Source organism: Zalophus californianus, chromosome 3 (assembly GCF_009762305.2).
Source record: "Zalophus californianus isolate mZalCal1 chromosome 3, mZalCal1.pri.v2, whole genome shotgun sequence".
Classification (NCBI taxonomy): Eukaryota; Metazoa; Chordata; class Mammalia; order Carnivora; family Otariidae; genus Zalophus; species Zalophus californianus.
Genome location: NC_045597.1, coordinates 137765933 through 137778233, shown reverse-complemented (window position 1 = coordinate 137778233; position 12301 = coordinate 137765933). Strand labels below are relative to the sequence as shown.

The 12301-nt window shown below is 46.4% G+C and overlaps 1 protein-coding gene and 1 long non-coding RNA gene across 3 annotated transcripts in view; one reads left to right on the top strand and one right to left on the bottom strand.

The window, feature by feature from the left end:
* The window catches only part of LOC113919838, a 57126-nt gene extending 45433 nt beyond the window's left edge, over positions 1–11693 (bottom strand). The window contains exons 1-2 of the long non-coding RNA XR_003519135.1: positions 11419–11693; positions 10886–10983 (exon numbers count right to left, since the gene is read on the bottom strand). This is a non-coding gene — a long non-coding RNA (uncharacterized LOC113919838). The remainder of the gene's footprint in view (positions 1–10885; positions 10984–11418) is intronic.
* Positions 11694–11705: 12 nt separating this feature from the next.
* The window catches only part of WIPF1 (WAS/WASL interacting protein family member 1), a 118407-nt gene continuing 117811 nt past the window's right edge, over positions 11706–12301 (top strand). For both annotated transcript variants that reach the window (XM_027589618.1, XM_027589620.1), the window contains exon 1: positions 11706–11861. The gene's annotated coding sequence lies outside the window, so the exon portion shown is untranslated. The remainder of the gene's footprint in view (positions 11862–12301) is intronic.

Here is a 12301-nt window from a genome sequence, read left to right as displayed (position 1 = left end):
CCCCATCTTACACACGAGGAAACTGAGGCCCAGAAAGTTTAAAGAACTTGCTCACAGTCACAGAGCTGGCCCCACTTGTTCTTGCAAGGTGCCTGCAAAGCAGAGAAGTGGAAGCATTGTTAGCTCCTGTTGTCTGTGGACAACACCCAGGTGGAGAGTGTTCAGTGTTGTAAAGCAAGGCCTAGAATCCGTCTGGTTCTCCTAACAAAAAAGTCCACTGCCCCTTCCACCTGCCCCTTCCTTAACCTCAAATGAGTGATTCTGGTAAGAGATGTCTTCCCTCAGACAGAGCTGAAGGAGTCCTTAACCAAGCCAGCATCATCCCTCAGGGACTTGAACTAGCTTGCCTTGCTCAGCTGTCTCCCTTTTCAAAGTCCATTATGCTGGTTAGAATTCCTGGAGGCCTGTGGCATCAGGGGAGGTAATCAGAGGCTTCCAGAGCTCTGGGAGGCCCCTGGGGAGCCCCTGTCCTTGTAGACCAGAGTACGTCTTCCCAGTTACTCGTATCACTAATTCAATTCAGCAGCAGTGGGGCCAGCTACTCAAGCCCAAGACCTGATGTGAATTTCCAGTGATTCCGTGCTTTTCCTGCCCCGACCCCTTGGTCCCCAGCTTCTCTCCCCTCTCCTCTCCGGTATCAGTATCAAGGTCCTCGGTTCTTTATTAAGCACATCTCCCTTCTTTTCTAACTGGCTTTCCAGAAAGGATCCTTTGAATTCTAAACTGATGCCAGATAATGCTCAATTGCATCAGTTAAGTCAGGTGCGTGGTGGGGGTGGGGGTGGGGGGGATGGAGACAGAGGTCTCAGAGATCCCACAGATTCCTGCACTTGGGACGTTTACAGCTTAGTGGGGGTAACAGATATAGGAGGAATTTCAGTAGAGAGAGGGAACTTCTCAGATGTAGGCACATCAAGGGCACTGTGGGGGCCCAGAGGCATCAGAGGAGATACCATCACAGGTGAATTCTGAAGACCGGGTCAAAGGCAGCCAGTGCAAAGGAATTCCAAGCAGAAGCAACAGCATGAGCAAAAGCACAGAAGCACAGACAATTCAGGTATCTTATACTTTGGGGCAAAAAACAGAAAGCAAGGAGTGGCCAAAAACAAGACAGGAGAACAAAAGAGGGGTAATGTCAAGGCGGTCCCTGAATGCCACATCAAGGAGCTCGGACTCGCTTCTCCAGGCAGTCGTGCTCAAATCCTACCCGAGGGTCCATTTTGGAGGGCTGAGCGCGGACAGGCATGGGAGCTCCCACCCTGCGATCCCCACTGCCACCACGGCACCCGCCCTCACTGCTCGGCCCGATACAGCGTGAAGAAAACGTCCTATTGCCCAAAGGCACGTGCAACCACTTCTGTACCTGATGGCATACGGTCTTGGAGGAAATCATCACTTCAGGGATGAGGAAGAGGAGGCCCTTGGGGAGTTACGTCTAATTGGAGGGCGCCCCGGAAACACCCTCTTTCCGCAGGCCAGGACGTGGCTGTTTCCTTTTCTGGTTCGATTCTGTGATGAGTTAAGCAGGAACTGCTCCCTTCCTTCCTCCCTGGGCCCCACAGTCCCCAGTGGCCCCCCACGCCCATTCTCTCCAGCCCAGCCTGCAGCCTGCAGGGTCTTGGCGCTCCAGTGACCCTGGATACGACACTGGTGATTACAGGAATTGGCAGGCCCCACAGTGCTGCTGACCTTGCTGACAAGATCTATCCATTCTAGGGGCACCTGGGTGGCTCAGTAGTTAAGTGTCTGCCTTCGGCTCAGGTCATGATCCCAGCTTCCTGGGATCGAGCCCCGCATCGGGCTCCCTGCTCAGCGGGGAGTCTGCTTCTCCTTCTCCCACTCCCCCTGCTTGTGTTCCCTCTATTGCTGTCTCTCTCTGTCTGTCAAATAAATAAGATTAAAAAAAAAAAAGATCTATCCACTCTAAAGCTTTTCTGGGCCTCCTGGTGTCGGCCATTGCTTACCTCACTGACTGACAGCAGTTAAGCCAGTCTCATCTTCCCCTGCTGCCAGAGGACCTGGCTCTTCCCGGCTCCAGGCCCGCCCCTGCATCCCCCACCCCTCACCAACGCCCCAGCCCTTGGGCAGGTCATGATTATTCCAGTTCTTTTAAGCTCACCACATAAGTCCCTCAGCCCCTAATCATGGCTGCGGCTCAGCCAGACCTCCCCCCCCCCCCCCCCCGGCCTCCAGGCCGCCTGGCTGGTCCTGCCTGGGCCCCCAGGAAGGCAGCCTCAGCAAATCATCCCCCAGCACCCCCCAAGGATTGTCTGAGCCAGCTGAAGCTTACCTTCTCCGTGGGAGAGCACCTGTCCAGACAGCAACAAACCTTCTGAATGCGCACAGTATCAATAAAAATGTCAGAGGATGCAACCCCCCAACAGACTGAGATTGATTTACTTATAGATTATAATTATGTATTACTGTAATAATCTTTTATGGACGTTATTAAATATATACAAGTACAAATTAAAGCAAATGAGTTAAACAATATTTTTTCATGTTTTATTAATGGTACATTTTTGCTCTCACTAAAAAATGGAGATGTTTTAGGAGGGCTAGAATTAAATATGCCTTGCTTAAAAAAATTAATAGACTTTAGTTTGGGGAGTAGTTTTAGGTTTACAGAAAAATTGAGCAAAAAGTACAAAGAATTCCAATGTACCTGCTCAACACTTTTCCCTCCTCAGTGGCCCCTATTAATAACATCTCATATTAGTGTGTTGCATTTTCTATAAAATTATGAGTCACTGTTGATACGTTATTATTAACTAAAGTCCATAGTTTACATTAGGGTTCACTTAGTGGTGCACATTCCATGGGCTTTCATAATGTATAACATGTATCCACAATTACAGTATCATATAGAATAATTTCATTGCCTTAAAAATCCCCTGTGCTCCACCTATTCATCGCTCGCCCCTCCCCTCAACCCCTGGCAGCCATGATCTTTCATCTGCTCTATTATTTTTTAAAACTTTGGTTAACCCTTTGTGGTAAAAGTGGATTTGAGGATCCAGTTCTAAGTCCATGCCTTGCTTTCGAAGCACCTAACTGGCATTGTAGAAGATGAGGCCTCACAAAGGTTAGTGGCTACCGATGGGGAAGGGGTGCATTTAGGAAATCACAATTAGTTTTGCAGTCCCATTCATCTGTTATGTAAAGATCTTTATGAAATTTGGCTGGTAAATTTCTCTCCTCCTGAAGTCAATAATTTATTCATACAAGCTTATTAGAAGCTCATACATTTTATACTTTTAATAAAGGGCACAGATGCCCCCTTTCTTCTATAATACTTTGGAAGATTTCAAGCAGATTCAAAATTCCTCTCAAAGTTTTTAAAATATACAGATATAAGAGTTTTTATAGGTAGTAAACTTTTCTTTTTTTTTTAAGATTTTATTTATTTGAGAGAGAGAATGAGAGCGAGCACATGAGAGGGGGGAGGGTCAGAGGGAGAAGCAAACTCCCTATGGAGCAGGGAGCCCAATGTGGGACTCGATCCTGGGACTCCAGGATCATGACCTGAGCCCAAGGCAGTCGCTTAATCAACTGAGCCACCCAGGCGCCCCGTTTATTTTCTTTAAAACTAAACCACTGGATGATGGAAACATTTCTAAATAGCTGTCAGTTTTAGACAGGCTCAGTCGGTTAAACGTCCAACTCTTGATTTTGGCTCAGGCCATGATCTCAGGGTCCTGGGACTGAACTCCGTGTCAGGCTCCATGCTCAGTGGGGAGTCTGCTGGAGATCGTCTCCCCCTCCCTCTGCCCCTCCCTCTGCCCCTCCCCCTACTCTCTCTCTCTAATAAATATCTTTTTTTAAATAACTTGTTTTTTTTTTTAAGATTTATTTATTTATTTGACAGAGAGAGACACAGCGAGAGAAGGAACACAAGCAGGGGAGTGGGAGAAGGAGAAGCAGGCTTCCCGCAGAGCAGGGAGCCCGATGCGGGGCTCGATCCCAGGACCCTGGGATCATGACCTGAGCCGAAGGCAGACGCTTAATGACCGAGCCACCCAGGCACCCAGGCACCCCGTCTCTTTAATAAATATCTTAAAAAAAAGATTAAAAAAAAAAAACACTCTTGGGCTATTTTAGCAAGCACTCCTGTCACAAAGAGTTGTCTTCCACATCATATTTTAAGAGCATCTTCATAAAGCACTTTTTTAAAAAATAAAGCAATTAATCAAATAAATTTAGCCTTTCCTGTCCTCTTCCCGTGCCCCCTGCTTCAGCAGACTGAAAGCATGAGAACAACCATTCACCGTGGCCCAGACTCCCACAGGGGCTCCTTGTGAATGCAGAGACAGGCCCACCCTAAGTCTTTAGGTTCACCCCATTTCCTGGTTATGGCATTAAGGTTCCACTTCTTCAGCTGCACTGCCTTGTCTCCCTGAAGGGAAATTCCTGGATCCTCATTATGGGAGGAGGAGGATGTTTGGAAAACCATTTGCCTTTGGACGCACCTAAGGTCTTCATTGGTAACTGAGCTGGTACCTGACCAATAATGCAAGGTTTAATCATCAGAGTCACCAGTGTGAGCAAAACAAACACCTTCCATGTCATTAAGTTCATTCCCTGAATAAATAAAACCTATAGGCTGCATGAGCTTCCTGAGACACTTACTCTGGGCCCACTCGCCAGCTACGAATTTAAATCCCTGTACCTTCCTCACTGGCCCAAATGAAAGCTCCTCAGGGGCACCATAAACCAAAAATCGAATCAAATTCCTCTGGAACCGTGCTCCCTGCCACTACCCTTCCCTGATTCCTTTTCTGGAAACTCAGGATTAAGTAATTGCCTTTTTTTTTTTAAGATTTTATTTATTCATTTGTCAGAGAGAGGGAGAGAGAGAGAGAGATACGCACAGCAGGGGGAGTGGCAGGCAGAGGGAGAGGGAGAAGCAGGCTCCTCACTGAGCAAGGAGCCCGATGTGGGGCTCCATCCCAGGACCCTGGGATCATGACCTGAGTTGAAGGTAGATGCTTAACTGACTGAGCCACCCAGGCGTGCCAAGTAACTGCCTTTCAGTTCCTTTTTTATGTGAAGAGACCATAGTGTCATGTTCCCAGGAATAGCTGTGCCTGCCCATGCTGGATATTTTCCACTCACCCCTCCAGCCCTGCGGGGCTGACCTCTACGGGCAAGATGGTGGGTTTCCTTGTCCTATGGCTCCTGGCTGGGCTCAGATGATGGGAGGCACCGGCAGGAGAGGAGTAAAGTCAGGGTATTTATTCCTCTAGTCTCACCCCACTGGGTCACCGTGGCTTGGCACCTTGTTCTCCTGAAGGTCACAACTCCTGCCAGGATCTCTCTCCTGGAACTGAAGCTTTCCTCTCCTGGTTCTGGTTAATATCCCCCCCCCCCCCCCGCCAACCCCTTCAGGCTTAGGAGTAGTAATGGCTCCCTGATCTTTCAGCCTTGGAACATAGCAACATCGCTTGTTCCTCTTCCTAAACATCTCTGTAAATAATTCCTTTATTAGGCTTTCCTATATTATCTCATTTGAGAAGATACCTAATTCCTGATGGCAACTGCCTGCTCTACTGGCCAGACAATAGCTGTGGTGTAAATGACATTCTTTGGTTCTTGATGTGATACTAAGTCAAAGAGAAAAATGGATGTGAGTAATGGATGCTGTTGCTAACAATAATGATAATCAGCTTCTCTTGCACGCTAAGAGTCCGATACCATGTGTGTTACTTTACACAAGTTAGTTCACTTTAACCTACAACACCTTCATGAGGAGACTGGTAGGTGAAGATGATCCCAGTGGCCATTGCCTAATGATATTAACACCCTGTTAACACCCTCGCACTAAGTGTGGACTGGATTTAGCGACTTGCTGCTAATGATAAGAATATGGCAAAGTGATGGCATATCACCTTAACATCATAAGGGTCATATATGACAAACCCGAAGCTAACATCATACTCAATGGTGAAAAGTTAGAAGCTTTTCCTCTAAAATTGGGAACAAGATAAGGATGCCCACCCTGGTCACTTTTATTCAACACAGTACTGAAAGTCCTAGCCCAGCAATCAGAGGAGAAAAAGAAAAAGGCATCCAATTGCTAAAGAAGAAGTAAAACTGTCAATATCTGCAAATGATATAACACTATATATAGAAAACCGTAAAGACTTCACAAAGAACTAGCACAAATAATACCAAAATTTATATGGAGCCATAAATAATTCCAAATAGCCAAGGCAAATTGAGAAAGAAGAACAGAGCTGAGGTATCACAATCCGGAGTTGGGGAGGGGGGGACAAGTAGACTCTGCGCTGAGCCTGGTGCCAGCTGGATCCCATGACCCTGAGATCAGGACCTGAGCCAAAAATAAGAGTTGGATGCTCAACTGACTGAGCCACCCAGGCACACCACAATCCCAGATTTTAAACTATATTACTAAGCTACAGTAATCATAACAGTATGGTACTAACCCAAAACACACGCATAGGTCAATACAACAATACAGAGAGACCAGAAATAAATCCACGCTTATATGGTCAATTACTCTACAACAAAGGAGGCAAGAATATACAATGGGGAAAAGACAGTATCATCAATAAATGGTGCTGGGAAAACTCGGCCCCTTTCTCATACCATTCACAAAAATGAACTCAAAATGGAATAAAGAGCTAAATGCGGGACCTGAAACCATAAAACTCCGAAAAGAAAACATGGCAGTAAACTCTTAGACATCAGTATTAGCGATATTTTTTTTGGATCTGTCTCTCCAGGCAAGGGCAACAACAGCAAAAATAACAAATGGGACTATACCAAACTAAAATGCTTTTGCATAGCAAAGGAAACCATCAACAAAAGGAAACCATCAACAAAACAAAAAGGCCCCCTACTGAATGGAAGAAGATATTTGCAAATGATATATCTGATAAGGGATTAGTATGTGAAGAATTTACACAACTCAACACTGAAAAAACAAACAATTCAATGAAAAAAACGGGCAGAGGACCTGAATAGACATTTTTCCAAGAAGACACAGAGATGGCCAACAGACACATGAAGTTGCTCCACATCACTAATCATCAGCGAAATGCACATCAGAACCACAATGAAGTATCACTTCACACCCATCAGAATGGCTATTATCAAAAAGATAAGAAATAATAAGTGTTGACAAGGATGTAGAGAAAAGGGAACCCTTGTGCGCTATTGGTGAGACTATAAATTAGTACAGCCACTGTGGAAAACAGGATGGGGGTCCCTCAAAAAATTAAAAATAGAACTATGGGGGCTCCTGGTGGGCTCAGTCAGTAGAGCCTGTGACTCTTGATCTCAGGGTTCTAAGTTCAAGCTCCATGTAGAGATTACTTAAAAATAAAATCTTAATAAAAACCAAGAACTATGGTATGATCCAGCAATTCCACTTCTGGATATTTATCCAAAGAAAACAAAACACTAATTCAAAAAGATATATGCATCCCTATGTTCATTGTAGCCTTATTTACAATAGCTAAGATATGGCAGCAACCTAAATGTCCATTGAGAGATGAACAGATAAAGATGTGGTACGTGTACACACACACACACACACACACACACACACACACACACACACACAGGAATATTATTCAGCCATAAAAAAGAATGGATCTTGCTCTTTGTGACAACATGGATGGACCTAGAAAGAATTATGGCAAGTAAAATAAGTCAAATGGAGAAAGACAAATACCATATAATTTCACTTATATGTGGTTTCTAAAAAGCAAAACAAACAAAACAGAAGCAGATTCATAAATACAGGAAACAAGTTGGTGGTTGCCAGAGGGTAGAGAGGTAGAGGGACAAGCAAAATAGGTGAAGTGGATTAAGAGGTACACACTTCAGTTTTAAAACAAGTCAGTCTCAGGGATGTCAAGTACAACACAGGGAATGTAGATGATAATATTGTAATAACTTCATATGCTGACAGATATTAACTAAACTTACCGTAATCATTTTATAATGTGTATGTCAAATCACTATGTTGTACACCTGAAGCTAATATAATATTCTATGTCAACTATACTTCAATGAAAAATAAAATAAAGGGGTGCCTGGGTGGCTCGGGCAGTTAAGAGTCTGCCTTCAGCTCAGGTCAGGCTCTCAGGGTCCTGGGATCAAGCGAGCCCTGTGTAGGCCTCAGTGCTCAGCATGGAGTCTGTTTGTCCCTCTCCTTACCCCTCTCCTCCTTCCCACCACCCGCCCACTTGGACTCCCTCTCAAATAAAATCTTTAAAAAATAAAAATTAATAAATAAGATCGAAAATAATTAGAAAATGTCCTGTCCCAAACTAAGATTTAAATTTCATCATATTCAACTCTTTTTTAAGTTTTTTTGAAATAAGGTACAGTACAAATAAGCAAAATATTCAGCTTTTAAGAGCTGAGTCTTTTCAGTTCTGGAGACTACTAACTCCATTAGATATGTACTGACTTTGCACTGGATGCAAAGCAGTGGGCAAGGCTTTTCCCTCCCCACGCACACCCTAATTCTCAGTACCATCCCCTGGTCGATCATGGAGATTTTGTTCCACATAGCATTCCATTTCCTCCCTGCATTAATTCAGAAGAGAGAACCCTAAACATCCAAGGTAATATAGAGCCTTTAACCAGATCTACCTGAACCTCAATAATTCTCTACAAAAATAAATATAATATTTTCTTCTTTTGATATCTGGCACCAAGGATGCTAGTCAATTCAAGCCATTCACACCAGCAGAAGCTCAGAGGTGGAACAAACACAGGAAATCAAGTCAAGAGACAGTATGCATAATGTTGGAGCAAGGGTGTAGGTGTCAAAATAATCTGGGTACACAAGCTGAGTGATCTTCAGCAGGTTTCCTAAGCTCTCCAAGTCACAGTTCCCTCATCTGTAAGATGGGGAAAAATAGCTATTTCACAAAGTTGCTGTGAGAATTAAATGGGACTCTATACGTACAAGGGCCTAATCTTTTCATGGCATTGATTTATTAAGTGGCAATAAGTACTAAGAATGTGCCAGGTGCCGGCAACACTGTGGTGAACCGGGCAGACAGCTCCCTCCACATGCCTCTCCCCCCAGATTGGGGATACTGTCTGGGGGAAGACAAGCATTAAACAAGTACTTACAATACACAAATAATTGCTATAAGAGGAGAAGTTCAAGTCACCATAGTCTAGTTTAGAGTTCCAAAAAAATGGAAGCTTATGAAATGGTAAGCAAATATATATATTTAATAATATTCTGCTCTGGTAAACTTGTCTTTGTCAATCTCAATGTCCTTCTGTGTCTCTCTCTCTCTCTCTCTCTCTCTCTCTCCCCCTTCTCATTTCCCAGTATCATGACAACATTTCTAGCCTACTTTCATCTTCAAACAGCATTCAATGAGCCATTTTTTTTCTTATTAACTCATTTATATCAAGTGTACATGACTGCAAAGCTTTAGCATAGTACCTCTGCCTGCTACTAACTTCAGTATCTTCATTTTAAGCTACAATTTGGCATTCCCCAAGGGAAGAGTATAACTGTGATAAAATTTTAGGTTTTCATTTTTTTAATTGAAAACATTGTAAAAACTTTTTCAGCTTCAGATTATTTCAAATTTATAAGTAGCAAAAAGCAGTAAAAAATGTTTGCAGATACACCTTACTCATCTTCCCCAAATGTTACCATTTTACATAACTACAGCCCACTTATTGAAAATAGAAAATTACCATTGATAAAATATTATTCAGGTTTTGACTTTACTGAGAAAAGCGTTGGGGTCTGAGGAGAGAGTCAGAGGTATTATGTACAACTGATCACTGGCTTCATGGGTGATTTAAAACAGCGGACAATTCAGCTTTCCATTTATTTTGGGCTTCCAATGATGGAATGATGGGAGGAGGCATGTATACGACCTTCCTAATTTCCTTTTGTGTATACTAATGCTAAAATTTATGTGAATTTTTGAAAGACATAAACTCAAGAGAGTTCTTTTCCCAGCAAGTATTTAATCGATTCCCTATAAGGTCCCAGGAACTCTGCTGAACTTTGGGGAATCAAAGATCAGATTCCTGTTCTGCTTGGATGCCACTACTCCACTCATCTTTGAAGGGATAATCACATTTAATCTTTACAACGATCCCTAGGAGGTAAGAACTGCTGTTATGCCTGTTTTTTTTTGTTTTGTTTTGTTCTGTTTTGTTTTTTAAGATTTTATTTATTTATTTGACAGAGAGAGAGACAGCGAGAGCAGGAACACAAGCAGGGGGAGTGGGAGAGGGAGAAGCAAGCTTCCGGCTAAGCAGGGAGCCGGATGCGGGACTCGATCCCAGGACCCTGGGGTCATGACCTGAGCAACGGCAGACGCTTAACGACTGAGCCACCCAGGCTCCCCTGTTATACCTGTTTGACTGAAGCCAAAAATAAGGCTCAGAGACCTAGCAAGGAGAGCAGACAGCTTCTCTGCTTAACTTCCACGCCATGCTGTGATGAGTGCTACTGATGTTTTCAAGTCTGGAACAGTATGTTGATACATGAAATCACCTGCCCTACTTTTATATAAAATATAACATGAGCATACTGCCATAGAAATGGCTTAGAAAGAAAAGCAACTATATAATAAACCTTAAAAAGATGGGTACATTTAGGAACAAAAGTTTGTCAGTTGGAAGGGTTTAGAGCTTACCAAACCTTTTTCCAGAAGGGCTGTTGTCCCTGTTAAGAGTAGGTCAGGATACAAATGTGCACACGGTAATGGTATAGAAGAGACAGCTTCAAGTCATGGATGAACCATCTCAGCCTAGGACGTCAATACTCTAGTGCACAGATTCCCACCTTTTCTGCTTTTATTCAAAGGGATAGACAGCCTTGGAATTTTCGCATATGATTAAGCGGTTATTATATTAATCATACCTTGTTGTTGTTTTCAAACGCACACGTTCTAGTAGCTGTGTCGTTGTGGGAGTGTTAACTTTTCTTTAGGTCCTGGGGCTTTCAGAGCTGGTCCGAGCCTGGTAAAAAGAGTTAGCTTTGGCAATGGTTCTACTGAACCTTCCCTTTCTCCAAATGTTTGCTGTGATCATGCGGCTTCTGAGGACGTGGGTGGCTGACATATCCATGCCTACTTAGGGGCAAAACTACTCAAAGAACCCCGCCCGTTTTGTGGGGAGGAATGGCATCTCCCCACGGGAAGGGCGGCACTGTTGTCCCCACACAGTGGACGGGGAGACAGATGCACACGCACGTGGGCTTCTGTGGGTTCCACTCCATTTTGAAGTTCATTTTAAAAATGAATTTGAATTTTAAGGTGTCTCAAAGCTGGGCCCCCTCTTTTGAGAACAGAGGAGAGGGCGATGGGAAAAGGCTTTCTTTCCCTCGGGTGGGACAGGAGGCGGGAAGCTGCAGAGGATGCAGTGTTTGGGGAAAGGGCTCTTGGGTGTACACACCTTCCAGGTCCCGCTCCTCTGCAGACGCTCGTCCTGGACCCCACGGCCGCATGCCTTCACCGCGCAGGGGAGGGGACGGAGGAACTCACGAGCCCCAGCCTCCTAGCACTCCACTCTCGCCACGCTCCTCTGGGGGACCCGAAGCGGCGGGGCGCAGAGCCTCGGAGGCAGGCGGGGCGGGCGCGGCGCCCAGAGGAGAGCGCGAAGGGCCGGCGGCGGCCTCGCGGCGCGTCCACATGTGGCGGGGCCGCAGGGGGGAGGGGGGGACGGGGAGCTGAGGGGGAGGGTTTACATCTCCGCGAAGTTCCCGGATGGTCGCAGCCTCCCGGCGCTGAGCGTTTTTCCTGCCCGGCCGGCTCAGCCCTACAGACCCGGGAGAAGTTTCCCAGAAAAAAATGCCCGGCGCGCCGCGGGGCCCTGGAGCCGCCCGGAGCCGCTGCGCGGTAAGGGACGCGCCGCCGCCGCCGCCTCGGGCACGACCGGAGCCCGGGGGGGCTCAGGGCCGCGCCGGGGGAGACCCCCGCGGCCGCCGGGGACGCCGGGGAGGGGCAGGGTTCGACGACGGGGTGGGGAGCGCCGCGCGGCAGCGGGCGGGCGCGCCCGGGAACGTCGGGGCTGCGTCGGCGACGGGCAGTGGGCGCGGGCGCGCGGGCTCGGAGGGCGGCGGGGGGGAACGGGCCGCGGACCGCGGGGCTCCGGACGCGGGCGCCTCGCCGCTGGGCTCAGCAGACCCCGGGGCCGCCCGCCGGACTCGGGACCTGCTGCCGCCGTAGTTCCCCGAGGCAGGGGCATCGCGGGTATGCGCTGGAGCCGCATCTACACCCCCCTGCTCAGGCGGTTGGGGACTTTGCGGCATCCCCGGGCCAGTTCTTGCCCAGGAACC